Genomic DNA, 27,942 nt, shown 5'->3' with positions numbered 1-27,942 from the left:
CACTTCGTATAATAATTAAAACGTGTAACCATCGATGAATCTATATTTCCCCAATTTGTCGTTGATACATTACAACTATTAACTGATATACGTATGTGTGTCGATCCTCTTTCAAAGGTTGAACGAACTTCGCCTACGTGACGTATGCGAGATCGGACCAATCGAACGGCGTTCGACGATTGATTGTGCATAGAAACGTGACGGTAATAGATATAATTGAAAACGAATCTTTTTGTCATACAAACGTGTCTCACTTCTACATACTCAACATTCGTAATACTATTATCTTATGAGTATAGTTTTCGAAGAAATCTCCCAAGAAAATCTCGAATATCGAACGAACAAAGCACGATCCCGTCTTTGATGCGAGGCGAGTGTCTGCCGAGTCTCGAATCGCCGTATATATAAGCATGACGTCACAAACATCAAGCGAATCGCATGCCGACTGTTCCGAGAAGCGTGCGGAGAAAAGGAATGAGTTACAATAGACGATGACACCGTGTATAAAGCGTTGAGAAATAATAAAAAAGAAAGATAAGAATGAAAAATAATAAAAGAAAAACATTGAAAAAAAAAACGTATTCTCATAAGGATGTATCTCTCAGACTATTTCTCTTCAACAAAGCGGTTGAAGCGGGTTTTCCGTCCGAACGTGAAGTGTATTATTTGCATGAGAAGAAAAGAAGAAAAAAAGAAAACTTCTGCCAACTCGGATTTGTTCGTCGATGCGATTTCTCTCCCAAAGTTTTGACAAAAGAAAAGGAAGGAAAAAGAAAAGAAAGAGAGGCGTAAATCACGAAATGAAATAAGACGACAAGAGAGAGAAGAAAATTGGCACAGCCTTGACACGCCTCTGTAGACCTCCCGATCGTCAAACTTGCCCCGGTGTTGTCGAACAGTAAAACACAACACGCGGTAATAATTAATGGGATTTCTTCTTCGCAGAGACTGAACAATTGACAGTCTCAAACAGAGTATAAATTATTTAACGTGTATATTATATAGGTATGTACACACGCATCAAGGCGTGGATGGTTTGTGTCGAAATCTGTCACGTCTGTCATCATCGCGATTCTTATCGTCGAGTAGATCTCGGGATGTAGGAATATATGTATGTATGTATGTATGTATGTATGTATGTATGTATGTATGTATGTATTGCGGGATTGCGGGCAGCGACTGTAAGCCGTAGACGAGTTGTTTTTAGCTGTCGAGTGAGTCAAATCACTGACGCGATTAGATTAATGTCAATTTCTTATTTCTTTTTTGTCAATCCTTTTTTCCCTTTACGGTAAAAGATAATTAGCTGGAGCACCGAACATGCACGACGATTAGACGCGATGTAAAGCAACACGAGGTGTAAGTTACACGTATGCACGCGCACACAGGCACACAAAAGGTATCGGTCTTCCGTATGATTTCGGAAAGCCATCAATTTACGGTTAGAGTGGTATAATAAGTTTATAATACATTTGCGAAACGCTTATACAATTTTACTTCACCGTATACAAGGATTAGATAATGCATGTAAACTATTGTTTGCTTTCACCGGAAGCTGCAGCGGCAACCGCGGGTTAACTGGAAACGATTTAACGAGTTACGATTTCGCCGCGAGTTTAAACTTTGTTCACAATATGTTCACGTAGAAACGTTCCGTGCATGCGGACAGTATACGACATATTGTTGCACCTTATATACCGGCGGTCGTCGAAAGCCGAGGGAAAATACGAAAATAGGTTTTCATTCCTTGCCAATTCCCCCTCGCTGCTCGCCCGTTATACGATATTCTGGCAATGATTCGAAACTCACTCGGCGAACAAAGAATTCAAGTATTCGCGTGCTCTCCTTCTTCGTCGAGTATAATATTCTTACTGCGCAACATCTGGTCTTTCGTCGTGACAGATTCCCGACTCTTTGGTATAAATTTTTCACTTCTTTTCGCCTAAATTTACCACGAATAAAGGGGCCGAAGTTATTTTTGAGAAATGGATGATTTTCCGAATCTTTATTCGTACTCATCGCTTCAAATACGGTGAAAATATTTTTATTCAAACAAGAATTCACCGGTATTTTACACACGTGCAACTTTATGGTACACGTAATTAAAAATTAGAAACCAAATTTTCATTCTCGTTCGTAACAGCACGTGAACATTAATTTTCCGGCAAATTTAAAATTATTTTTCAATACTTCTGTACGGCATAGCTGCGATTGAAAAAAAAATGTAATATTCGATATACGTATTGAATATTAATGGCGTATAACGCGACGGTCTGCAGCCGACAGCGTTATTACAGCCGTCGCAGTCATCATCGTCGGTGCTTGTTTCGTTGGGAAATGAGGAAATACTTCGATAATCTATGGTAATTATACCCACCCCGGGCTCGTTAATCGTACATAACGATAGCCATAGATTAAATTTAATCATAAAGTCGGTAGCTCGTGACTGCAATCAACCCATAATTCCACAATGTATGGTATGGTCCTACGGACGGTAGCAAGTAGTCTATTACATGCCTCTGTATATAACGCACGTCTCTCCCCGAATAAACTTTCAAATCGTTCCTATTGTATATCCCACCCACGAAAACGAGCAGCACGAAAAGTTGGAGGCACCCAGGGTAATGAATCGAATTTGAAACAAAATTTGCAACCCGAGTTAAAACATAAAACAAGGTTGAAAGGTTTCGGTTATCGGAAGCATTGAAACGCCAAGAGAAACGGTTTGTTTTTGAAACGAACAAAATTCAAATCACCGTTCAAATTAGAATGCGATTAACGTGTTCCGTGAAACAATTTTTTTGTTTATTTTTATTATTCTTCGTTTACGTTTCTTTGCCAACTTTACAAATTGAATCGTTCAACACATATTTCTATATTACGCAAATGTATTACAGAGAAAAGTTTATTCGAAGCTAAGTTAATAATACTACCATGTTTTTCTAACAAATAATATTTTTACTTTAAACACGCGAGGGAATTTATTATTAGTTTGTTCAACGTTTCTTCTGAAACGTTCATGCAGAGCAAAGTTATCCGAAACAATTAAATGTAAAATCCCGAGCGTTATCCCTTTTCCAAAATAAAAATCCCGTAACGTATTACGATCGTAATTTTTTTTCCAAGTGTCATGCATTTTTCTTCCCTTTCAATTGCATGTTACACACGATGCTATAGCTGCATAAATTATGCGCGTGATAAATTATCCAACAAGATATAGACACGAGTATTTTTTTAAAAGGAGAGCGAATCAATTTATCAACATGTCTATAATACAAACAAGCTTCACGAACAATGATCCGGAATTTCTCAACGCCCGAAGACAAAATTTTCTCAATTTTCCAAAAGCAACTCAAGCGTGATTATACGATTTCAAGATTTGAAATAGTTATTCTCTATAAATGCTGTACCGGAAGCAGCCATCAATTAATTCCTTGGCTCTGAATAAATTTTCTCTAATCAACATCGAGAGAGAAATAATTTTCAAGACAGTGTAGAAAAGGTACTCCGTTTATAACCCCGAGATTACCGAATTTACGATATTTTTCTTGCCTATATACATTTACACATATATAATTGGCATACCCATTATTGCCATTGTCATCGTCATATCCATTATGGTCGACGTTACAATGGCCTAGAGCCAACGGAGTTACAAATATGGGTAAATGCGAGGGTGAAATTGATCGATTCAACAAGCAAAAAGGCCGGCTAACTCACCCCACCTACGCACAATTGTACGACGTAAAAGGTGTACCGGACATGTACTATACTAGTCATGGTCTTTGACCGGTTAGACCACTGACACAGAGTGGATACGAGCAAACCACCTCCCTCCCTCCTCCACCTCCTCCTCTCTCCCCGACGCCACGTTATCCTTCCTTTCACAAGGTATCGAGGATCATCAAAACCCTAAGCAAGTTGGGCTACTTCCAAGAAGGTTGCAGCAGGTTATTAGACACAAGCAGCCCAATCTTGACGATAGCAAAAATTCCTTCTCGCCTCACCTTTTTCTCCGATAAAATATTTTCCCGTGATTCTCGATTCATTTTTTACCTGCATTCTTACTAGTTCTGCGTCTTAACGGTGTTAATTCAGACGAGAATGAGCAAATCCTTTCGCTCGGCTTCCTCCGTTAAATAAATATACGTAATACAGTTTAGCCAGTTTCAGCAACAGCGATTGTTTGGATGAGTGAGCATTGGTACAGGTGCAAGAGTGGCATCAGGCGGAAAGCGGAAACGAAACCGTACCGTACAAGCCTTGATTCTTGTCACCGGAAGTGGTAGTCAGCCACTTGGGGACTCGGGCTTAAACAAGGCGGAGAGGGGGGTCAAATAGCAGGGGAACAGTGCGCTTTCTTCGTCGCTTGCTGGCGCATAATACCAACTAAACAATCAGTTTGCACAAGGCGGCATAGGTCTGCAGAAACGAACCGAAGAAAGAAAGAACCCAAATAACAGTGTGCGAGTGTGTACCACAAGAGGTTCGAGGAGGCAAACCCAAGGCGCATGCAGGCATCCAGGCAGGATGCACGCGGAGCTTAAAAGCTCGAGGCAAGCTCCTCGTGATAATAATTTGTATCGCGTGTCGAGGAGCATTGTTCCTCTTTCTCTTCCCTTGTTTGTTTTTTTTTTACTATAATTGCCTGTAAGCTAAGAATTGTGTACTTTATAGTACCACCCCAACCGACGCGTTTCGTTTTTCCTTTAATACTTATTTTATTTTTCGTTTTCCTAGGACTAGACTGTATTATTCGATTTCTTTTCCTCATGTTTTCTTTCAAACTGTACCTTTTCACTATAAGCTACACAAGAAAATACGTTTTATGTACATATATATATATATATATATACAGGTACGTAGCATATAGATTATAAAGAGGATAAATTCCAGTCCTTCTATCGGAGCTCCGATTTCCTACGATAAACTAAAATAAAATAAATAAACGTAAGACGAATAATAATAATAATAATAATAATAATACCAACAACAACAAAAGATCAAACGAATAGCAACGTGGCCAGGCGCAGGCACGTAACAGAGATTAGATTAAACTAAGTAGAATATCCTCACGAGAATATCGGCTCCCTACCTCCTCATCCTCTTCGCGGAGGGACGAGAAGAGATGTAATAAAAAGAGAGTTCAGCTCTGAGCTGAGCTGCGCAAAAAGGCTTTTGTTAAACCTTAACGGTACGTGTACGCAACAATATTTTTCCAAGAGTATTACGACGATACTCGTCGGGGGATTTAGTGGTTTGAAATTTTTATAACTACACTGCTGTGCGCAGCGTTCCTCTTCACTCTGGAAAATTGCACGATGTATGTATTTTGAATACAGAAAGACGAAACACCAGAGTATGAAACATGAGCAAGTTTTTCCGGCGTTTAATATGTACTAACGTCAGATGTTCCGGGATGCTTATTGTTAATAATTAACGATTTGTAATCCCCTTTTCTCGCCAATTCCGTCTCTCTCTCTTTCCCCCTCGCTTCTCTCGCTCTCTCACTCTCTCTCTCTCTCATCCGCTTCTCCGTCCAATATCCTCCGCCTCCCTCTTTCTCCTCTATCGAATATTATTTCCTTGTAATTTCCCTACACACAAAACACAACGAAGGGCATAAATTTACCTCTTTCAATTAGCCGAGAATCGATGGAAGTTGCAGCACAAGAGATAGAGAAAGAGAGCTATCACGTCGTCACGTCGCGGGAGAATAAGCGGCAATAAGAGAAACAAACAAAAAAGTAAGTAAATAAATGTGAAAAAGACTGTGGTCGTTTAACCGAGGCAACCGATGTCGGCGCCCGTCTCTCTCTTTCTCTCCTTCTTCATCCACTTCTATATCCTTTACCCTCGCCAGCTCGAATCACCCACCAGGGTTTCTCGTACCTCCTCCGTCTTTTAGTCTTTCGGTCGATCTGACGAGTCGAGTCGAGTCGAGTCGAGTGGAGAGGCCCGATATAATTAGCGCGTTTAACTCTGATTTATAATGACGGTGGAAACGCCTACTCTCTCTTTCTCTCTCGCTCCTTCTTTTTTTCTCTCTTTCTTTTTCCACTCGTCCGTTCGCTGTCTACGTACGTATGCAGTACGTGTGTACGTAGCATACGAATGAATATCACTCGATTATTATACAACACAGAAATACTCGACGCGCTTCTTATAATACGACTTCACATAAGTATGTATGTATGTGTGTATATATATATATGTATACACACGTGTATCGTATATTAACTGCTTTATACCGCACGCATGCGTATAACTAACATAGTATACATATAGCGTTTGTAAGACGCGTTCGACTAATTTATCATCACGGTTGTATTAATATATTATCGTTCTGTTATCGTTAGTTTCAAATTATACGATAATTAGGAAGTTATGTAGTGAGACGCGTCGAACCAGCTCGGTCACGAAATCTGGACGTAGGTATATTTATATTCGACTCAATGTATAATGTATTTTCTAATTAGTGTTTCGGTGGATGAATCGGGGGAAAAAAAATAAGAAAAAATCGTTGAGAATAGACTTTTTTTTCGTATAATTGTATCTAATCTCGACAGATACATGAAAATTATAGAACCGCGTTATAGCCACAGTCGGCTGTACCTAATTAGTTATAGTTCGTTCCTTCCGCGATGTGAGCCGTGAGTTTAGACACCGTACCATTTACCCCTTATACGTATTACGAGACCGGAAGTTGGAATAAGATTCACCATAAATAGAAACATGTGGGGGCAAGATAGAATGAATATGTATGGAAAGAATTGACGAAGAAAAACAATTATAGGTAGACAAGAATCTCATTATTATGATATACGCACATACAATTAGTAACTGCTCTTCAATGTATACACACCTACACCATTGCACGAGTCACATTTTACCATCGTAATATTAACGTTGTGTAACGAGGATGAAGTTATTGACGTTACTTTAACAATGCATGTTTTAGAAAAAATCGTTACTTCGTATCTTTAACAATGTCCGAAATTTAGTAAACCGTGACAAATAAAACCTGCTCTTATCTTTAGTAAGTAAATTGATGTATACGTATACTGTCGGTATCGATACGAAGCGAGGCATAAGAAAATAAAACGTAAGAAAGGAAGAAAAAAAAAATGGGATAGGTGGAAGAACGCAAATAAAGGAATGAAAAAAAATAAATAAATAAAAAAAAAGCTAATCCGAGAGAGCGTCTTGTCTTGTTTATTGATTTGTTAGCGCACCGAGGAGAAAAGCTCGTCGTTCTTCTTCGCGTCGTCGTCGTCGTGTCCGCGCGTCTCCGGAAACATGTTAGCTGCTCGTATACGGACACTATGCATAGGTACTATAAGGCCACAACCTATCCATTATGAAGCCTATACCAAACGATTATTGCAAGCTAGAGCCTGCCTATCGCTCGGCTCGATCAATCACTTTTCAATCTATCCCCCCCCCCTCCCCCTCCCGCCATCCTCCCTCCCTCCCTCGCTCGTACATCGCATTACGTATGCCTATAGATATCGCTGATATACATGCTTCGCAGCCGCGCACGTCGACGGTGCCCCCCCCCTCCCTCTCGGCACAACCCCCCCTTTCGCCCCTCAATAACCCATTAGCTTCGTAACCTGTTCTACGCATATATAACGATATATAATTACAATATTAATTGTCTGTTGATTGGGTCTTGACGCAGCGCGTGAACCCGATCTCGGCATTGATATTGTTTCAACGAGTTGACGCCGCATCGTGCGCTCATCTTATATTATTATCGTGATTATTATTGTTGCTGCTATACGTATACATATTGTATAACGTGTATGTATCATAATGAATCATTCGTTTGCATAGGATGGACGTGAGAAAAGAAAAGAAAAGAAAAGAAAATAAATAAAGAGATAAAAAAAAAAATGGGGAAATAAAAGCTGTGGATGCGTCACGATATGTTCGTAATTTATTATTATTTTTTCCTGGATATTTTTCTTCGTGTTCCTTCTTTTACTATTCGTCGTTTTAACCACAAGAACAGGACGACGATGACGATGATGATGACGATGACGATGACGATGACGAGGATGATGCAGTCACTGGTCTGTGACGTAATCCACGCGTATACTGTACACAATCTCCTCATTGTGCGCCCAATTAAAATCAACTAATTATAGTATTTAGCACACCTTTGAATACATGCATGAATTATTACTTTTTATTTTTTTCTCAATTTTTATCTCCTCTCCGTTTATCGTTCTCCAGCGTGCTCTCCCTCTCTCTCAGCACGTTATAACGAACGAACGCGAATATCCCTTACAATTAGTACATTCTACCCCGCTCGATGATTTTTACTGCATCATGCTTGTGATAGAAAATAACTTTGCACAAATATCATTCGACGATTACAAGCGTGACACATACGCAATATGTATAACGATACATCAGGGGGATATTAAATATCAGCATGCGACTTAGGCGACGTAAAGAGCGAGCGAGCGAGCCCTGCAGAGACGTTTATCGTCGAACCATGAATTCCAAAATCTGTTTCGATCTACCAGGGATGAGTGGAAAAGGAAATGAAAGAAAGTCACCGAGGCGAGAAGGAGCGGCTGGTATATCTACCTTACATATGTATCCCAGGCAGGGAGCAGCGGTGTACATACGAATAACGTATAGTGTGTAAACACCTCGCTCTATTCACGAAGAATCCCGGAGTGACGTTAAATCCGATAATAGCCGGCGCGTGAACAGAATTCATTTTTGCCTTCGGGTCAGTCAGGCAGGCAGGCAGAAGCGGGGATTGCAAGCCAGCAGACAACAGCGAGCGATGCGAGATACGCCGAGATTCAAGAAGAAGCGGAAAGTTTTCTGCATAATACGAATTACACGCGCGTACATATACACATACATCGTGTACCATGCACACGTACACCTATACACAGTACCCAACGGTATCGTCGTGAATTTGGTGCCAACAAATCTGACGTTTTATTAACCGGACGTTGTTCAATAGAATCGATTGATCGATCGAGACGGTTAATTTATTTTACGATACGACGCCGCGATTCACGGAGCAGGCCTTTGGCTTAAATTCGCGTTATTACATGGCTTCGTTAATTCGATACATTCGGTTGCCAATTCTGTTACACAACACGGGGGCTGAATGATTGACCATAATATTACAGGTACCTTGCGTAATTCCGTATAAGCGGTTCCCGATCGATTTCAATTGATTCAACAAAGGACGCTTCATCCCATTCATTTCGGTACCTCGGTAAGACCTCCTCTCCAAATATACCGTAATACGAACACGCATCGGCACTCGATCGTTCTTTCTCGCGTTGTAACTATTAGCTCAACCTTACGTGCACGCATCCGACATACGTTAAACGAATATTGTCCGTAGACAGACACTATACCTTGAAGTCTGTCAGATTCTACAGGAGAGCTTGACAACAACAACGACGGATATGATTAATGCAAATGACAAATTATACGCGATGTGCCATTCTAGCTTAACTGAGCACCGTGCTACCCGGCATCGCTCGTACAACTTCGTCTCTCCCTCTCGCTCTATCTCTCTCTCTCTCTCTGTTCTAGGCGGTTGTTACCGGCAACACGAATCGGGCTGCGTTACGAGCGGCGCAAGTGCAATCAACGCAACGCAACGCAACGCACACAGACACCATTCGAGTATAATGCAATGAATCCCGACCGCTACACACCGAGTGCCGCGGTAGTTTACGTCAGTCTCTCCAATTAAAGAAACCCACCTCGCGTCATCTCGATAAGCGTACCCGCGATATTATCGAGCTTCGCTCTTTTGTTGTTTTCCTTCTCGCGTCTCCTCGGTTTCTTTCTTATTATTAGCTGTTGCAGCGTCGTCGCTGTCGTCTGCACGAAAATTCCCCGACGTTTGTATTGAAAAGGGAGAAAAACAACAAACTCCCGAAGAACCACTCCTATACACTAACCTTCGACGAGGTATTTTATTCGGAAAATATTTCCTTCATTTCCCTCCCGTTCTAGCGTGTAAAAATTCCCGCGTTCTTCGACTCCCTCCTCTTTATTCCACCTCTCTTTCCCTAAAAATTGTACCATAATTACCCTCCTGTCCAGTCTCAAAGGAGAAGGAAAGAGAAAGAGAAAGAGAAAGAGAAAGAGAGGGCGAAGGGGGAGAAAAATGAAAAAAAGATAAAGTCGGGGATCGAGTGAGCCGATGAAACAGGTCTGCGACGTGAGGAGGGAGGGAGGAAGGGGGGGAGACGAGAGTCGGTTTTATGTATACCTGTAAGCTTAAGCTCGGCATGGGGGCGAAGGACGACGAAGAGCCGGATAAAATGAAACAAAAAGAGGGGAGAAAACGGAGAAGGGGATGGAGGAGCAGGGAAGACCGATCGAGAAATGAATTCGACGACGATATTTAATTTTTCTCTTCTGTTCCTTTTCTTTCTTTTTCTTAATCTTCTTCTTCTTCTTCTCCCTATATCTTTTTCTTCATACTTAGCACGTACAACTCGCGTGATAGCCGCTGATTTACCGACGTTAAAATAATTAACTACCTCTGTAATTGCCTGATTAATGTCCCCGAGCGATCAGCTTCTTCGTCCAATTCAACACCCGGCCGAATATAATACCGTTTATTAAAACTGTGCCTACCGTTGGACGATCGATTGCATGCTCCAAGAATAAAGCGGATATAAAAAATATTCCACCACCGTTTGTACATTTATCATTTTTGTTTGTTTCTTTTGTTTTTATTCTTCGCCTATTATGTTTACCCAACAATTTTCTCGCAACTTGTAGTAACAATTCGTACAACGATCGAAGTGTATTGATCCAACGATGTACGTACATAAAATAGGATAAAACGAGATACGACAAGTTTGATAGAAACGTGTAAGTATAATTGTGTAATAGTGTGTATGATATATGATAAGGTGAGTGATTCGGTACCTTTTCCTCACAGCTGCAGATTAAATAATCCAATATTGTTATGGAACACGGATCGTGTAGGTTCGAATTCCGGTACGCAGGTAATGTGTAGGTATATCCTCCAAACGTGGCGTCGTTGCCTCTCCTCGAGTAAGAAGTGTGCGATAAGTAATCCAAGAATGTTAACCAGCAAAGGTGATGCACAACAACCAACAATTTCACGTCATCGGAATGGAGAAAGAGAAAACAAGAGAAATAAAAAGAAAAAAAAAAAAAAAACCCCAAACTACAACTCAAAACAGATGTTGAATTCACTCGATCGTGGCACATTCACAGTTTCGTATAAGGGACACCACATAATTTTACCAACAACGATAACAACAATAATAACAACAACAGCAACAACAACAATTATTATAATAATATCAATTGCAATACTAATAACAATCGTAATCACAATCCATTGGCGGCACTAACTTTTTCACACAAACACGAGGATCCGTGGCGGCGATGATTCGAATAATAATAATAATAATAATAACAACTGCAGCAACGATAATCGCACGACGAATTCGAGCACAACGTGTTTCCGTTATTATCAACGTCGCACTCGCGCGTAATATTATTCGTGACCGAAGTCTGTCCGTGAAAGCAGCTGGAGTAGCAGCAGCGGTAGGAGATATTGTTATAAAATCGTCGACAAAGAGGACTGAATATTAATAAAGCCATGCTAGGTATAACCTAGGCGAGCCGAGTGAATAGACGAGGAACGCGATCGGTGCTACATGGTAGCCAGGATCGGTAATTTTGGTGTCCGGTAAGTGGGATAGAAGGTGGAGCAAAAGGTTTCCAGGCAGCGGAAAAACAAAAGAATAAACTAACGGTGGTAATGGACGTTTAAAACGAAAAAATACACATGTGTAGCGCGATACACGCTGAGTGTGAGAATCGCGCACTGGCTTACATTGTAATAATTCACACTTTGCGCGTTTTTCTTCTTTTTTTTTTTTATACTTTCGTACTGAGGCGACGATTTAACGGGGATGGGGGGAAAGAAAAAAAAATCGTTGAACTAGGTACGATTTGTGCTACGCCGGGGTTAATAATAAGACGCGTTTATCGTCGTTTATCGTTGACCGATAAGCGAGCAATACCGTTTTCACCGAGAGTTCGTAAAAGTTTACTCCGCCAGGCCAAGCGCTTGGCATTTACTGAGGCATCGTTGCCCCCTACCGCCCATTCCCACCGACGACGCCGTCTCTTGGTGCAGTCGGTTATCTCCGTCTCTGTTCGTCCCCCACCCCTCGCCGCTCGCTATCTATCTATCTCTCTCTCTCTCTCTCTCTCTTCGCTCCGTTCTGCCCTCCTCGCTCCGCCGCCACGGGGGTTTCAGGCATCAAGAGAGAAGGAGAAAGAGAAAGAGAGCGAGAGTGAGAGTGAGAGAAAAAGGACTGAACCCTCGGCGTTGAACCCTCGTTCCTCAGCCCCTCGGTTCCAGACCCTGTGCCACCCTAAACCACCACCTCTCGGCATATAGACGCGGGGAAGACCCAAAGGAAAATTAGATCACAGGAATATCGTGCGGAGAAACGGAAACTTGCTCGAAGGGAGGGAAGAGTAAAAAAAAAAGGAAAGAAGAGAAGAGAAAAGAAGACGAGACGAGAAGCTTGGGGGGGGGGGGGGGGGGGGGGGGGGGGGGAAGAAAAAAGAAAAAGAACAAGACAGGGTCGAGAGTAAAAAAGAAGATATCGGCTCAAATTTATACGGGAAAATGTATCGGGCAGCTACCGCGCGTCTTATTGACCCTTGAGCTTATCTAGGTATGTTACATACGCGTGACGTACCTTCCTTTCTTTGTTTCAAGTGGTATTCGATGTCATGTTTATTTCGTCTAGATATTTATACGTGTCTAGCATGCAAACGAGACACCCCCCCCCCCCCCCCCCCCCCCCCCCCCATTTGTTATACAAATTGCTTTACAGTTAGAGAACGGAACAACTTTGTCCAGATAATATGATATATAGATAAGATATGACAATACTTTTATAACTGATGAGCTTCACATCGAACGAATAATTCTCTCATTTCCTTATCCTTGTGTATACTTCGTACGGATATATTATATTTACGTATTATATACGGATACACAAAGAAGATAAATCACTTACCGAAGTTGATTAGATTAAATATTTTCCCCTACGGAGTGATTAACTTTGCTTATCGACGCGAACACCGCCTGCTGCGTTATTATACTCGAGCTTATAACATATCAATACTAACGTAATAAATTAAATATTTCGGAACAAGTTCTACTCTCTCTCTCTCTCTTTCCATACATACATGTTCCTCTCTTTCATCTCTGCGCTCGGTGCAAACCAAAGTACGACTGTGAAATTCATACAGTATCACAGGATTGAACGAAGATGTAAAACGAACGACAGGCTCGCTTCGTTATTAGCGTGCATTAGTCGGTCTGCCGTAAAACGGGTATCCGAGGATACGTGCGATTGTGTTACACGCGTGCACATAACTACGGTTGCACCGAGGTCTGGGTATGTATCGTACCTGCTGCGTACATATATTCGTTTCTCGCAGGGTCCCGGAGGCGTTCGTGAATTAGTAATACCGCGGTGAATATATACGTTATATATTACGCATACGTACGACGGCCGTCTCGCGTGGAAACTAGGAAGCGCCAGCAATTGCCTGCGTGTATCATACGCGTATGCTTGTACATACATAAAAACATAAATACATACACACGTGTAAGATAAATACGTATAAATAGGTACATAATACGCGGGACGTTTTATTAACGACCGAGTTCAGATATGTGTAATAAGTAAGACGATTTGATTAACGCGCAAATAAGACGAGTTAAATACGTTGGAACGGAAATCAACAAGTATCCGCCGCGTCGTTATAATAACCTGCTCGTGACTACTTGTAGGTATTTGCGTGCGTGTCTCTCCACTCATTCCAGGTTATCTCTATCTTCAATGATTAGAGCCCGTATGTACGTACGACACATAACGTACACATAGGTATATAATTATTTATGTGTGTATACATATATATATATATATATTTGAGCCAAGTTGTAATCTAGCTCCTCAATTGCCCTGCATTTTATCAATATTGTAACGAAGTTGTGTACAAACCCTTTATACACCCTGGCCCGGCTAATGCCGATATAATATTCAGTCATCAAATGTTTAATCATTTGTCTACAGACGAATAAGGTCGGTGCGTCAACCAATATTATTGTAAGAACAATCGGTATCCGGACTTGAACAGGAGCACTTCGTTTCAAAATATATCCGATTTTTCACACATTATTTTTTGCTCTGAGATTTCTTTGGCTCGACGTCCGAGCCCGGCTGTTCGTTCCTTAAAAACGCAATTCTTAGATGTTGCCCTTTGTTACAATATCGTACACGAGAAATAAGATGATGATTTACAGGATAGATTTTTCCATCACGGTTTGTCCAGATTTGTGGGAAAAATTGTTGATTCATCGAACTTCGCGCCTCGATAATCATCGTTAGAAAACAATAAAAGTCAAAGAAATCGAATCGAATCGAAGAAACAACCAACAAGAGGTAATCTCAAGTACAACTATGAACAAACTAAAATAAATAAATAAGAATAAAAAAAAAAAAAAACCAAGAAATAGAAGGCGCAGAAGAAAAACAAGCTGTAAATGACGTTTGGCGATCGCAAAGTTACAAAAAGAATTGTCCTCTCGCTCTTCAAACAAAACTGTTAAAGTGACGAATAAAAGTTAGAGCCTCGTCACGCCTTAGAAAATTGCATGAAGGTTAAGTAATTTAGGTTCGATTATAAAATCGCTTAGTAAAATTCATCAAATCAACGTATGTATCTTGTATTATATAATTAAACCCTCGTATCATACTAGTTTCTCAATTTCCCCCTACAACAACAACAACAACAACAACAACAACAACAATAATAATAATAATGAATCCCGATCGAACTAGAGACGAAAACTAAACCGAGGTCGAAGCTGCGAAGCCTCGAGAGTTTAACACACGTATAAATAGAGAGAGAGAGGTAGAAAGAGAGGCTGATGCTAGCGGCGCTTGCTATACGGTGGCTGCAAGTAAAGCGTCGGCGTCGACTGGCGAATTTATCAATCACTCGATGGACTTACAGTATTGTCAAGCAAAGCGGGTATCAATTACTGCCTTTGATATTATTATACTAGAAAGACGGCAAAAGCTCGGCGGGCACGAAGTGTCAGGGAATGACAAATGCGCTTGCCGACCGACCAGCCAACGCGCCACGAATACCAAGCCAACTAACTCCACTAACTAACCGCGATGAAACCCGTCTTACACAAACGTACCTCTACGTCTTGTACGTACCTACGTACGCAATGAATACCAGCGCTGCTTTCGTTCCCACATTACGACAGATAGGGGCGTGCAGCAGCGCGGACCGAGCCAACTAACGATAAGAGTGACCAAAAATAATCCGTTTTCGATGAAATTGGTAATTTTTTCACGATTAATCGAGTATAATCGATTACTTTTCAAGCTCGATTATTTTTCCTCGCAATCAATTTTTGTTTTTTTACTCCCATGAGCGACGCAACGCAATATCAATTTATGTGATTAAAGTATAAATTGTCATCATTGTCTTAAAGTTCACCAAGTACCTGTTTGATATACCAAGCGAGAGATCAATTAATACACACATAATACACACTGACATTTGCGAAATTTTCTTTTCAAATGCGCCGTTTCATGAAGAAAAAAAAAAAAATTAATCGATCAATCGATAAATTTTTACCGATTTAATCGAGTCATGTTCAATTATTTTTAGGACTCGATTAATCCAAGTGAACAAGTCGATCCATTCGGTGGCAGCAGACTATAATTTTAACGCATACTACGATACTCATCATTATTATATCTAAATAAAGCGTGTATTATGGATAATCTATGAGATACGGAACCGGCTAACGATCTAAATTTTTGTACATACAGTATACGCATAATGTGTACGTACAACAAGAACATGCCTCGTTATTACAAGTTCTCCGGTTACTTCCACTCGCTGTGTGGTCGCGGGTTCGCGTAACTTTCGGTGATTATAATTTCATTCCATATCCCATACACAGAGATCCGTTTGAGAGGAAGCAATTAGGCTTTTTGTATTTTTAATTAGCGCTCGAGTAAGGGAATCAATATCGGTTCGTTGGCTTCTACCGGCTGTGATCGGCGATAAGTAGAGGCTACGACACACGTGCATACAGACAAGTTATAAATCTGCTCGCAATAAGTGTTATCGTTATACCATAGGTGTTAAACACGGTGAATAAGTAGATTAGCTATATGAGAGGCGCGCTGCCTGCATGTTGACGCTGCTTGTTATATTATTCACGTGTGGATTTATTGAATATACATAGATATAGGATATTATACGTATAGTAGCGACTTGTAAAAACTTATTTATATGTTACCGAAATTGATTCGTATACGTTGTATATATGGCGGAATAAAATTATTATTGCAGTAACGGTTGCAGAGAGAGCGCGCGTGTACAAGTTAAGCGTGCGAGACATACTTAAACGATCTCGTAAAAAGGAAAACGATAAAAAAAAAAAAAATAAGGAAAACAAAAACATCGCGACGTAACGAGGAAATAATAAACATTTGATAAACGATATGGGGCGAGGAGACTGTTATAACGACGTGTGCGTAATGCGTAGAATAAAATACGTTGTGTATGCCTACGTATAACAGTTTAAAGCTTATATATATATAGACACACACACACACACACGCGCGCGCAATATAATACGAGCGAGAAAGATATTATAAATAACTCTGTGTCGCAAACTTGTTTCGGTTTCGTTTCGTTTCAACGCGTTTTATATCGTACACGATTTGATCACGCTTTCCCGTGGCGCGGTTAAACGTTTCATCCGGTTATTTCATTACCGAGGCACCGAAATACGTACATACGGCGAACCGAACTCTCTTATACGACGAGACGTAGCGATTAATGATAATTAACTTGAGTGGCAGGTTGAGCACAGCGCGGGAATCAATTGAAACAAACACTAGTCTAGTTTTTTTTTCTTTTCTTTACCTGATTTCATCCAATTTTCTTTAATACAAGGTACATACGAGCGAACGCTACACGTGGATTCGGTTTTCGATACGTTATATTGTGATAATTTAAAAACGTATTGATTACAGCGATCGATCGTAATTCATGCAGGCGATTAAATATCTGAAAATTGTGGCAGGAAATTTGAAGAATTTTAAAAATAAATCTATATTACTCTCGGCTTAGCGTGGTAATAAATCAAATTTTACGATTTTTGAACGACCTACACCGACTGCAAATTTTCTTCTACAAGCCTCTCTTTTTCTCTCCACCGTATAATTACTCAATTACCTCGTTACGTTTTCGACCCTGGAATTTGGGAATAAAAACTGAATTTATGAAATTCCCGCGCGTGGATGAAGGCGAATTTGTGCAAAAGGTTATTTTGCCAATAATTTCACCCGCAGTGGCGGGTAATCAGAGACGTTTAATCAAAGCCTATCAGCGTCTTGAAATATCGAAATGGGTAGAAAATGGAGTGCTGTGCCAGACTGTATAAAAAAATACCTTTTGGCATACCGAACGACGGCGCAGCTTTGCCACACATATATATCACGTAGATATATTGTATACCTATTGATTGTTAAGGCAAAAGCTCGTATATATATATATATATATATATATATATATATATATATATATATATATATATATATATTTATTTATTTTTAGGAGTGTTGTAGCATCTAAAGAGCAAAAGGTCCAAGGAGTTAGTACGTGGCACAGTTGCTCTATCATGTTGGAGGCCACGGACTGAAATCACAGCATGAATAATGTATCGAAGTTAACCACGGCACAGCTGTCAACCGCCAATTAGAGCTACGCTGCGAAGTAAACATTCGAACTATGTACTCGAACGTATCACCGATCGTTGCACGACGTACGTAAGTATACATTGCGTACCGTTCATCAACGATTTACTGCCGCCTTCCTTTCCTGATAATATTCTGTCTCACACTCTCGACGTTTTGTCGCGACATTTGATTACCGCGATAAAAATTACCACGTGTTCAACAATTTTCCCCATTAGTTGCTCTCATTCGCGATGTATACTAACATGTGATGTGTAAACAAATTATCTGTTCAATTAGAACCTGAATGATAACTCGAGTCCGATGAGCTTGATTAATGGATTGAAAAGTAGTGCAGTTCGAATTCCGTAAGGTTAAATAAAGTATAATGAAATTCTCTAACTTTCCCTCCGACACTTCCGATATTGGTTGACGAGTATCGCATCAGCGACACAGTTTTCCGTATAATTTGTGAATATACAGTATAGGTAGACTATACTCGGGTTCGTCGTACACAATAAAGCTTTCGAGGAGTAAAAATGTACGCGTACGCATACACAGTCGCTTGCATTATGAGTGATTTGACAAAGAAGGTATAAAAGTGCGATCTGAACCATTAGAACGAGGTATTCCCGTATAAACACACCGAATAAGAACCGTTCAACTGTCCAAGGTGCCTGAGTTTAATTGCCATCCCCAGTAATAATGTTCGGCCCGATGTGCAGGCTAAGCGAGGATAATTGTCAACAATTTTGTAGTAATGAGCGGAATTCGATGGGTATAATAAATGTAGGTATATACGTACTGCAGATACCGGCTTTGTTGAGAACTTGCAGTTATAATACGACAAACGACACGGTCGTTCCTAATTACAGTGAAAATTTGACCCTGACTCTAAGACGAACCGTGCCGACAGGTAGACGGAATAACTGTACGCCGTATTATAATGAGCTCAAGGAGGAAACGCAATCGATGGTTGTCTCCAGACAATACGAGTCTTGAAACGGTAATTGAGGTGGAAATTTTCCAAACATTAAATTCTACGTGCAATTACTAAATATCCACTCACCGGGAATGACATTATATATAATATATAATATATAAATATAACATATGGGCAGAAATAATCAAACGGTTTCTTCTTCGTGTCTTTCCGAGAAACGAGAGTTATTAATTAATTAGGTATACGAAAATTGTGTTTCAGGTATATTACTTCTGACACAAAGAATGTTACTAAGGATGTATTTAAACTAGAATAAATAATCACATACGTCGCAGAGTACATATTATAAAGCTGAGATTATTCATGTACAAACGTGGATTTAGCAAGAATTACCAATTTATTCATTGTCATTTGTATGCAGTATTATATCAAAGGGCTTAAAAGCTGTTCCTGTTAAATTACGTACTCGCGATTAAAAATGCTGATTGCCACGAAACGGTGGGTTAAAAATACAAAAAAAAAAATTTCATTTTAAATTACGTGTGCGTCACTCGCCCCCCCCCCCCCCCCCCCCCCCCCTCAGTACCTTTGTACCGAGGTATACCACAATAAAAAGTTACCGCACTGTAAAGTGTCGTTTTCAATTGAATAGCTGTGATTGAATAATGTTTAAAAAAAATTATATCCACTTTATATTATCGTACATGATGTGACACGGTCATTTTTTTCTGCAACCTTGACTGGAGATTCGAAAAAATGACGGAGAAAAAAGGCCCGAAACGATCCCCGAATCGAGTGATACGTACGAATTGAACGGTGCGGAATATAAAGGAAGGGATTCTTTTTACGATAGAGCAACGAAAAAAGAGGATACACAGCCTCCTTCCATCCCTCGCCTGAAATTGGTGAAAGACTCACGCTTCGACTATGCTGCATTTATTACAGAGCGAGCGAGGCAAGGATCCTCCCGTCCGACAAAATAGAAAACCGTGCACGTCGGTCCAGGTATCGCCTTATACGTATACGCCTGCATACGCATGCATAAGGATTATCGAGGAGGAAGAAGGTAGGTAAGAAGGTACCTACGCATATAAGCGTGTGGTCGAGGCAGCAGACGGACCGACCAGGTAGCCACTTACACACCTGTGATAACTCTGGAGCCGCCTCTGCGCACTTTGTGTGACGATTAAGCAAACATATATATATACATATATATACACACACACACACACATATAGTATGCATGTGCGCACACATACATATTTGCATGCAAGTGATATACGCGTCGCCGGTGCAGGCTGGCGTGAATGAATTGACCCAATAATGAATGCAATATCTGTGTACCATTGATGACGACGGAGTAAATTAGGTGTACATACATACATAATATACATATATGTCTATATATATATATATATATATAATAGATATACATGTACACGAATGCATGATACATACCGACGGAGAGTAGGTGCGCGTGTGCATAGGTTTAAACTTGTACCCATATCTAGATCTCCGTATGTTGTTATCAAGTGTCGAGGCCCCTCCTTAATACATATTCCCGGTTCCTTACCCCCTGTGCATTCTTGTGACATTTCTTTTTTCGGCCTCCTCTGTTTCTCATACCGACTCCGTATCTCCGAGTGTAGCATAAAAGTATATCATCGAGCTGTATGGAAGATTTGAATTTTAAAATAAGGCAGCAAAAGCCTGCAGAGCGTTTCTATATACCCTGTATATGTGTATGTATGTGTATATATATATATATATGCGAATATGTATAACCCCGATATACAAGGTGTTCGAAATATTTTATCTTGTTTTTACAGACTTTCTGTACGATGTGTACAGAGATGTTCATCAGTCTTGTTCTCTTTTATTTGCCGGTTTAGACTTACTTAATCAGATTATAAAATTTATGAACAAGATTAATCTTCAACCCGAATAACGTATTCGGACGTATCTAACATTCGATCTACTAATTTGTTACACGCAAGTTTTTTTTCAACTTTTTCGTTTATCGAAAGTGGATTTCCAAATGTTATAGATAGGTATATAATAATACCGATGAGTAAAGGATGTATGCTTTTTCGAATACTTAGCAAACATTGTATATACATATATGTATGTACACGAATGATTCATACGTACATCACGATGAGTGTATTGGGAAACGTCGCACGACTCGTAAAATATTTGTCGTGTACACGTTGAGATGCCATTTTTTCATTTCTTAAAGTAGACGAGCAGCGCGTCTTTCTTCTCAACTCGCGAAAAAAAGATAAAGAGAGAGCGGAGAACGAATAAAACCACGTACCCAATATACGTGTATATATGCAGCCGCGTGACGTAATCGCAAGACATAAGGAAGAAGAGAGGGAAAAGAAAAAAAGAAAGAAAGACAGAGAGATAGAGAGACGAAGAAAACCGGAAAACAAATAACCGTAAGAATTATAACACAAGCTTTGGCAATGTAACTAGGATGAGGCAAGTGTTAAAGGCAGGTAGACTCATAAAAATCTCTACGACTTTATTTGAAACAAAGAAGAAGAGAAACCGACAAAACGAAAGAGTGAGAAAGAGATGGAAAGCGAAAGAACAAAAAATCGGGCAAGAACTTCGGTCTTAAACCAGTTTATCATTCCCCATTGCGGATTTCTTTCCTCGCACGGCGGGTAATATAGTTAAATTGAAAGAAGAAAAATTGGCAAACAAAAGTGAAAAATAAAAAGGAACAAAATGCTGAAGAAAAAACGAAAAAATAATACAAAGAAACCGTCGTTCCGATGCGTATAATAAAATCTGGGCAAAAAAAGATACGCCTCTTAGCATTGCTGAGTCGATACATCATCCGCGATGGTTCCGATTCATAGCAAAGGGAATGGACGGATAGGAAAGACGCATACATTTGCACGTATATCGTACGTATAGAACAACAAGCACACAGGCTGATGCGGTACCCTGTTAAAAGCACCTTACAGCGATCGCACACCGCTAAACAATCGAAGAGAGTAGTTTCGGTCAGACGGATTGCAATCCACCGCTAATTGCTCTCACGTAGCTGTAATACGGTGCGATATGTGCGCAACGAAATTCATCACGCATACGCCTGTCACGTAACGAGGATTCCACTTGTAAGCATGGATGCAAAAGGGGGGAAACGGAATTGAGGACTCTTTCATCGTTGCCAGCACAGCGGTTTATCGTAAATACAGCGACATATTCGCATGTAAACTGCACCGTACGTTCAGCCTAACCCAACTGATTCTACATTGGCATGGTTTATTTGAGGAAACTTTCGAGTCAAAATTCTATAAGATCGTCGGAACAACAGCCCGAGACTAACAACGGAATCGAGAAATTTCTTCATACGTATATACTGAGATAGAATTTTCCCAACGGATTAAGAAGTATTCGTCTATAAACATTGAGTCATCTTAAATGTATCTCTTGATCGGTTAAAGCTAGGAAAATTCTGTCGTGCTACTTTTTTACAGAGCATGAATTTACCCATAAGAATGATTACCCATGTATTTAACTAGTTTATACAAGTCAAACCGTTAACGAAAAAGAAAAATTCAAAAATTTCCCGATTATTTATTATATTTTACAAGTAAAACGTCGCCGCGTGCAATCTCTGTATATTCGAATATGTATAATGAAGTGGGTGCTATAGCCAATGGGTCTTCGTCTGACGTCACTGCAAGAAGAATATGGAAGGAGCAAAGGAAAAGAGAGGGAGGTCGAGAGAGATAAAGATAGATAGATAGAGAGAGAGAGAGAGTGAGATAGAGCCATCCTTTGGAACTCGACGCCAGCTAGTAACAAATAAATAATACCTCCGTCCGCGCCTTGAAGGAAAAGGAGGCAAGAAACAAAATCGGTAAAAGGATAAGGAATTCGTCGAAGGAGGCAGCTGAGTCTGATTCTGAGCTCCCTTCTCTCGCTCTCCTCTCGACCGAATACCTACACAGTTCACGATCAGTCTAGTAATCCTGCAGGCAGTTTGATGCGTCGCTTTCCCCCCCCCCCCTCGGCGCACTTACTTTGCTTCTTGTGATTGTCGTTTAGCGTTCCGCTCCGACTGCTCGGAGACGAAATCTATCAACTCGTTCCCAGGGCGCGTTTGGCAACACTTTATTTCAATCCATCCGCATTATCTACCCACTGCACATGTTACGAGCAGAGAGCCTCGAGTACGGCAGCGGGGTTTTACTTTTCTCGTACGTTTTTCTTTGCTCCTTCGTATTTTTCTTTCTTTTCTTCGTGTCTTGTATACTCGTCGTTTATTACAGGGTGCAGTAATCGATTAAACAAAATCCATTAATCTTATTCGTGCTTTATCGTTAGACTCGAGTCTTTGGTTCTTTGTATATCATATTTTGAGCCTAACGCTGTCATTTTGCAACAACAAAAAAGAAATAGAAATATATATATATATAATAATGATAATAATAATTACCACATAAGTAAATTATCTATTCTTTTACGCTCTTGCTTTCAAAATATTGATCTTTTTTTTCAACTCCGCTGATGTTATACACACGAAAGGAAAAATATTTTCAAGGCGCAGACGAAAGATTGGAATTAATCGAATTATGCCATCTATTACACTGCGATCCGGCACATGTTCGTCAAACTTGTTAAATACTTAATATACTTATCGCACGAGTTCACACAGATTAACCGCAATCATTGTACGTTACTCGTCGTCGTTGTCGCCTCCCCCCCCCCTCTCTTACTTTACCGCTAATTAGAAATTCCACGCTGCGCGATGACGACAGTGACGATGATAGATTATTATTCCTGCACGATTTCGCATGGAGGGTTTCTCCGTTCCTTGCCACCGTATGTAACGTACAACGTATTACCAGAATATGTATAATTTTTATTTTTCGTAATTCCTGCGCGATAAATTTCGGATATGCAGATTATAATTATACCGCTGCGTAGTGTAACGGAGGAAGATCGTTAGAGCTAATTGCTCTGAGTAGCAGCGGTCAAAATTAGATCATAACGAAGATACAATTAATAATAAACGGTTGACAAAATACACCGTTAAAAGTGAAGCAAGAAAGAAGGCGGACCAAAATTATAGATATTACACTTGGGTGCAAATGCGTACTATTCAATACGTACGTACTAGTCGAGTGCCAAAGCCACAACGATGCCAAACGATGTCCGGCCATACAGATTACGCGTTAAATTTGCACAGACAATTCGCGACTCTGTACGCGGCGGCGGTAGGTAGGATAGAGTATACACAATGGCTACACAGCTATAGAACGGTCTCATTATCTACGTATCACTGAATTTTCCAGCTGACAAGTGTGAAACTGTAACAGGTCCGATAATCCCAGAGGTGTGTCTATAATACACGAGCTACGACGATATAATACAAGGGTCAAGGCAAAACGTGAGAGAAGAGTCTTTGATCTTTAATGCAATTAAAATACGCATAAAAAAAAGTAAACTGGAATGAATTCTAATTGAAAATGATACGCTGATTTTTTACAAACATTAAGATATAAGTTAACGACAGATTCCCTTTACGTTTGTTCATACTTGTTGTTTTTTATGTTCATTGCCGGCCAGAGTATAAGGCATTTCGCGCATTGTGCCAAATTCGTCGTCGGTGTCGAAGCACCGCGGGCTGCTACGACAGTCGACCGGACAATCGGGGACAAACGGACAGCTTGTTGGTCGGGAATTATACAAAGCTTCCTGCACGCCAGGCAGCGTTGTGGAACGCCAGAGATCTCTTTATTCGGCGCTAATGGGCTCCTCGTCGTCCTCCTTCTCCTTCTCCTTCTCCTTCTCCTTCTCCATCTCTTTCCCTCTCTCTTTTTCGGGTCTGCATAGCTCCGTGGCTCGTCACCGATTTCGTGGTAGGATAGGTGTAATATAAGGTAGGTGGATTGATACCTGATTTACGTGGTGTACGCGAGAACGGCGAAATGTGGGCGCGTCTGTGTATAAATAAATTGGTTTTTAAAATGTTTTTTATTATTCTTCTAAACAGCGCCTTTTCATGCAGACCGGGGAAGAAAAGGAGGAAAAAGAAAGAGAAGTGGAAAAAAAGAAACCTCAGCGACCTTACTCGTCGTGAAAAAATAAATTAAATCCAATACACTCGAGTCCCAGTTACTACAATATTATTATCATGTGTAATACAATGTGCGCGATCTTAGATTATACGCGACGGTGATTGTAAAAATTCGATAACTGTTGATACGTATACGGTACACGTTATACATATACATATATGTGTGTGTGTGTGTATGTATGTATATAGTATATGACAAACCGAATAGGATAGGTGTTTGGTACACTGATATATGTAGATAGGCCGATGATTTATTGACCAAGTCTCGTTAATGCTGCTGCTGCTGATGATGATAATAATAATTGTTGGTTATTCATCGTTCTCGTTGTTGTTCAGTATACACAGAGAGAGAGAAATAGAGAAACAGCACCGCGAGTTGTGTCGTAATACCGTGCTCAGGTTAATCAGGTGCCTCCAGTTATTGTAATAGGTACCGTAGGCCGTAGGTAGGTAGACAGGATAGACACAGTCAAAGCTGTTACGCGACGTCGACGACAGGAAACAAGGAAGAAATTACGAGCTTTCGTATTTACTCTATCATACGATCTATATTCACTACCCGTCAATATCTCTCTCTCTCTCTCTCTCTAACTCTCTCTCTCTTTATTTTCCGTTCCCCGAGACGCAGCAGGAAAATTTATTTCCAAGCTACCATTTGCTTGGTTGCCCATTGCATGTATCCATACATACACGCGTACATGCATACATGGCCGTGCATTGGTGGAGGAAATTGCAGGTGTTATAATAATAATCCATGTCGCTGAACGGCTCCGACAAAGTGACGATATACAGCAATGTTCATTAATTGGTTCTCAGTGGCTCGTCATTTTTTTCTAAATCTTTTTTTTTTTCTAATCATAACTGTAACGTGTTTCATTTCTAAGAAAATTTTACGTGCCAAAGATTAGCGACGCAAGTGATAAGAGAAACAAACGATACGTTCATCATAAACACGTGAAATTCCCATTGAAAGAAAGCTTGTTCCATTTTTCATGCAAGACAAAAAAATAAATAAAAAAATATAGCGATCCACCGGGAATCCATTAACGAACATTAATGTACTAAATATTACACGCACCGCAAGCTAGAAGTCCGTTCAACGACGTAGTCGGAGAACAAAGTGGTCGAAAATTTTTGGGAAAAAAATTCCCCATTTCCAGGTTTTCCAGATTTTCCAGGTGTATGACCAGACTGAAGCAGTTTCGACTTTCGTCGGAATCCGCAAAGTCTATTAAAAAGTTCAGAAAATCGAAAAATTCGAGAAAAGGTATAAAAACTGTATAGCGGACAGGAAAACCTCGGGTTTTATGTACGATTGCGTAACTTTGGACAAGCATAAAATGACACGTGTACAACAACGTTTAACAAGCCCGCCGCGCATATAATTAGCGTACAAATATCGCGGCGCCTTGTCTTTACGAATGTATCGTCCACTCGACCCCCGCAAGCCATTTCCTTTGCGTATATCATTCTGTGTACATTGGACTTACATTGTATACTTCGCAATGTACTTTGTACGAACGGATAATTGGGTGTGGGAAAATTTCACGTCGCCTTGACCGGTAGCCAAAAAGTGATGTTTTTCTTTCTATCGACGGAATTCAACGTAAAGCAAAACAATAACGGAACAAAAAAATTCTATACAAACTTATTTCAAAAAACACGTCGAACAAATCCGTGATATATATATACGAGGATCAACGAATCATGCGGCAGATTTACTCCCGTCTCTTCGTAATTCACAAAATAATCAGTAAATACATAGAGTAAGAACATTTATTTTCGTCCAATCATCTACGACCAGAGACGAGTAAAACTTGGACGAAATATTAAAAGGCGTGAAATACCGAGCGTTACACTGTGCCAACATAATTATACACGTATGTATTACATGTATATAATCTAAACATCACGTAGGCTAGAGGGTGTGTGTATCGGTATACAGACACACGCATGTATACCTACACGCATATGAATGTGTCTCTGAACGCACGTTCCTATGAACTATGGGCATACATGTAAAGATGGTCTTGAAGCTTGGGGGACCACCGCCGACGCCTATATTTGAACCGCGTTGATGCAACGCGTTGGCTCTGCTATGCATGCGGGTTTTCTTCTTCTTCTTCTTCTTCTTCTTTATCTCGCCAACAAACTTCTCTTCGTATTTGTGCACGTTAAAGGGATCCGGAGGATAAGATGAAGTGAGAAGACACCAGAGGAAGAAGGAGCAAAGAGAAGAGAGAGAGAGAGAGAGAGAGAGAAGGCAGCAGTGGCAGCAGGAGCCTCTTTTCCGTCTCTCTTCTTTCTCTCTGTCTCTCTCTCTCCGAGTTGCGCGTACGGTCGATTGCCCGTTAAGCCGTCGGCAGCCATTTTGTGTAGCCTGTAGCCTCCGTCTGGATGAGGCTTTATAACGCGGGGCTATATTTTGCCCGTTTCGCATCGCGTCCCTGCAGCTTGGAATAAGAAAGAAAGAAAGAAAAGAGAAGATGACGTCGTGAGGGTAAAAAAAATAAAAATAAAGATAAGGCAAAAAGAAAAATAGGTAAATAAGTGAATAAGCAAGAGCGTGTCTATCCACCGCCGCGGTTTGCGGCCGAATCGTCGAGTCGAATTTTACCGCGAATAAATCACCGCTGGGCCGCGACGCGCTCTCGTCACGTAGATATCTCTTTACACGCGCATACACACGTGTATGTATAAACGTATATCTTTATACACTGTAAACGCACACATAAACGCGCTACACGTACGTACGCATACCGTGCACCGCACATGCCGCGTGAATCGTCGTTCGATTCGAATATTCTCACGAGAGGTGAAATTTTACGCGCAAGTTCGAATCTCATCCTTGTACGACAGACACGATCGCGCAGGTATGCATTATAATACACGGATGATTCTACAGGACAGAAACGTCGTCGCATCGGCGTCGCCTTCCATCTTTACTTTTCTTTCCAAGTATATAGATATACGCCTTACGGCGAGAGATGGGAAATTGATTTGACGCTTCGGCGATAACCGACGCTCCTCTTCTCTACCGGTAGTAA

General features: G+C 40.5%; 1 protein-coding gene across 5 annotated transcripts in view; it reads right to left on the bottom strand.

Moving 5' to 3' along the window:
* LOC107221971 (zinc finger protein 608) overlaps nt 1-27,942 on the bottom strand; it is a 96,134-nt gene that overhangs the window by 59,719 nt on the left and 8,473 nt on the right. Inside the window, exon 1 of one of the 5 annotated variants that reach the window (XM_046745574.1) lies at nt 10,936-11,170. The exons of the other annotated variants lie outside the window; for them this stretch is intronic. The gene's annotated coding sequence lies outside the window, so the exon portion shown is untranslated. Of the gene's footprint in view, nt 1-10,935; nt 11,171-27,942 lie in introns of those variants that run through there. 5 annotated transcript variants of the gene reach the window in all.

The sequence above is a fragment of the Neodiprion lecontei genome, chromosome 1 (assembly GCF_021901455.1).
Source record: "Neodiprion lecontei isolate iyNeoLeco1 chromosome 1, iyNeoLeco1.1, whole genome shotgun sequence".
Lineage (NCBI taxonomy): Eukaryota > Metazoa > Arthropoda > Insecta > Hymenoptera > Diprionidae > Neodiprion > Neodiprion lecontei.
This window is presented reverse-complemented; position numbering and strand designations above follow the sequence as displayed.